This window comes from Pongo abelii, chromosome 15 (genome assembly GCF_028885655.2).
Source record: "Pongo abelii isolate AG06213 chromosome 15, NHGRI_mPonAbe1-v2.0_pri, whole genome shotgun sequence".
Classification (NCBI taxonomy): Eukaryota; Metazoa; Chordata; class Mammalia; order Primates; family Hominidae; genus Pongo; species Pongo abelii.
The window spans coordinates 53,902,055-53,905,183 of record NC_072000.2 but is presented as its reverse complement, the minus strand read 5'-3'; the positions used below and the strand labels follow the sequence as shown (position 1 = coordinate 53,905,183).

Here is a 3,129-nt window from a genome sequence, read left to right as displayed (position 1 = left end):
CGCGGCCGCAACCGCGCCGGTAGGCTTCCGGGTCCCAACTCTGTAAGGCAGAACGGCTGCCCAGCTCGGATGACGCCACACTAACGTAGCCTCCAGACCGCCCAGTGTGGGTGTGTCCAAACCCACGTCGCCCGGCCTGGCCACCCCGCCTCCCCAATGACGTAACTGCACTACAGCTTCTAGTAGCTTTTCGCAGCGTCTCCGACCGCCGGGCGCGGTGGCGCGTGCCTGTAGTCCCAGCTACTCGGGAGGCTGAGGTGGGAGGATCGCTTGAGCCCAGGAGTTCTGGGCTGTAGTGCGCTATGCCGATCGGGTGTCCGCACTAAGTTCGGCATCAATATGGTGACCTCCCGGGAGCGGGGGACCACCAGGTTGCCTAAGGAGGGGTGAACCGGCCCAGGTCGGAAACGGAGCAGGTCAAAACTCCCGTGCTGATCAGTAGTGGGATCGCGCCTGTGAATAGCCACTGCACTCCAGCCTGAGCAACATAGCGAGACCCCGTCTCTTTTGCCCCCCTCCCTCATTGAGGGTACCTTTGTAAGTAGATAGTGTGTCTTTGAAGTTAAGAAGTTTGCCTCCTTTCCGGTTCATACGTATTAAAAAGCATACTAATGTGCGCATTTAAAGACGAGTCCTCTCTTCCTCTAAAGGAAAAAATATATAGAGAGACGTGTTACTGAGGTTTATAATTGGCTTTCTCTCTCCACTCTTATATTTATCCACTGTTTTATGTTTCCTTTAGCGCTAAATCTCACCAATTGACGGGATGCTTAGGGATTTGCAACCGCCTCATCGCTGCCCCCTACCTGCGCATATTCAAAACGTCTCTGCTAAAAGCTGTTATTACCCACAGAGCCAACAGGGGCCGCTCGTTTACCCACAGACAGTCGGAAAAAAATGGCCGCCGGATCACAGAGAGCAAAAAGTACGTTCTCTTCAAGAATTTCCGAGTTCTTCCCGCGGCCGTTCAGGATGCTGCTTGCAGTTACCAACACTATTCCCCTGCACTGAGTTGACCTGAGCTTCCCTGCCTACCTCCTGTCACGGATGTCACCTTCTTTCACCCCTGTCCTGTCAAGGTTTTTGCTTTAAAATGCTATAGACCAAAGACGGGCAAATCAACAGTCTTACACACAAATCCTTTCGTTCTACTTGGCTACAAGCAGGGCTAATCTTCCGAAGAGGAACCCCACTACTGCCTCCTTATAAGGGAAAAACTCCTCTCAGAGGAACCCAGAACGCCCTGTGATGACAGAGGTGAGGGGCCAGCGTGGCAGAATGCATCACCCTGTCTCCCCGCTTGCTTCTCTCTCCGTCGGATTGCCAAAAAGGGAAGGGCACCTAGACTCCGAAAAGTGATTGAAGCAAAGGGAGTTTAAACAACGCGCTCAGCCGCCTGGGTCTTGAACCCAGTGTTAATGAGAGCAAAAACCTCTGCATCCTCCACTGAGCTGTCCTTCAGCATGTCTCATAATCATGCTTCATTTAAAAAAAAATAAGTGAATAAGCTATGAAAGAAGACAACCTTTAAATTTTTCAAAAGTTCTTGGTGGTCTGTGATTAGAAATTTCATCTATATGAAATAACTGTTTTGGAGGGCTTACTGTTAAATTCAGGCATTTTAGGGCCAGTGGAAATTGGTTAAGCATTCACATCAGTCTTAACATTAATCTGATAATCTACTGGGAGTTTAAAGACTCTAAGCACTAAACACAGATTTTCCTCACTATCTATAAAATGAAAGAGGAAAGAAGCATTGTACTAAATTTTTTATAAAGCTAATTGTATTCCCCCCTTTTTTTTTGTAGGTAGTTCATTGCATTTTGAACAAGGATAACTGTCAGAAAAGATCCTCTTTGAATCGAACAGATATCTCCCCCATGGCTGCTTCTGGGTCTGCCCTCTGCAACCACATGGAAGAAGTCTGATTCCAGTTCTTCAGGACAACTTTTCAAGAATTTAAAAAATCACCTGCAAATGAATGCATTTTTACAAAAGGAAAATAGGTAGAGGTGCTATTTAAAAAAAAAATCTTTACCTTCTCACCAACCTTAAAATAAGAAGCAAAATAATTTTGGTATATCTTTTTTTTTTTTTTTTTGAGACAGAGTCTTGCTCTGTCACCCAGACTGGAGTTCTGGGGAGCGATCTCTGCTCACTGCAACCTCTGCCTCCCGGGTTCAAGCGCTTCTCCTGCCTCAAGCCTCCCGAGTAGCTGGGATTACAGGCACACACCACCATGCCCGGCTAATTTTTGTATCTCTTTTGTTTTTCACTAAATGGATCCCTGAATTGGACCCAGAATGACTTAGCTATGGATGTAAGAACTGCTTTTGAGTAGCTGCCTCTATTAGCCCTGAGGTTCCTACTTCCTGAATTCCATGACCTCTGGGATAACTCAGCTTTGTGGAACTGAGGTGTGATAGGCAGCATAATGACCACCTCCCCAAAGATATCTATGTGCTAACTAACCAAGGAATGTGGACAGCCCCTGAAGCTGGAAAAGGCAAGGAAAAGGATTCTCTTCAAGAGTTTCCAGAAGAAATTCAGCCCTCTTCACCCATTTGGTACTTCTGATCTCCAGAACTCTTAAATAATAAATTTGGCCGCGTGTAGTGGCTCACACCTGTAATTCCCAGCACTTTGAGAGGCCAAGGCAGGTGGATTGCTTGAGCTCAGGATTTGGAGACCAGCCTGCACAAAATGGTGAAACCCTGTCTCTACAAAAAATATGAAAATTAACCGTGTGTGGTAGTATGTGCCTGCGGTCCCAGCTACCAGGGAGGCTGAGGTGGGAGGATCACCTGAGCCCAGGAGATTGAGGCTGCAGTGAGTTGTTAGTGTCCCACTGCATTCCAGCCAAGGGGACAGAGTGAGACCCCATCTCAATAATAATAATAATAAATTTATGTTGTTTAAGCCTCTAAATTTGTGGTAATTTGATACAGCAAATTATCACAGAATAGGAAAGTAATACATGGGGGGAATCAAGCTCAGTCTGTAACTGACAAAACTCTGAGAGATCAGAAAGGTATCCTTTCAGTAACTGTCTTCTTGAACTCCTGACCTCAAGTGATGCGCCTACCTCAACCGTGCCCAGCCAGTAACTGTCTTCTTTAACATACTTGT

At 46.7% G+C, this 3,129-nt stretch overlaps 1 long non-coding RNA gene across 1 annotated transcript; it reads left to right on the top strand.

Annotated features, from left to right (window-relative positions):
• The first annotated feature begins 200 nt into the window (after positions 1–200).
• Positions 201–3,129, top strand: LOC129049894 (uncharacterized). Its single transcript, XR_008513269.2, has 3 exons — positions 201–537; positions 743–925; positions 1,809–3,129. It is a non-coding gene; the product is annotated as an uncharacterized LOC129049894 (long non-coding RNA).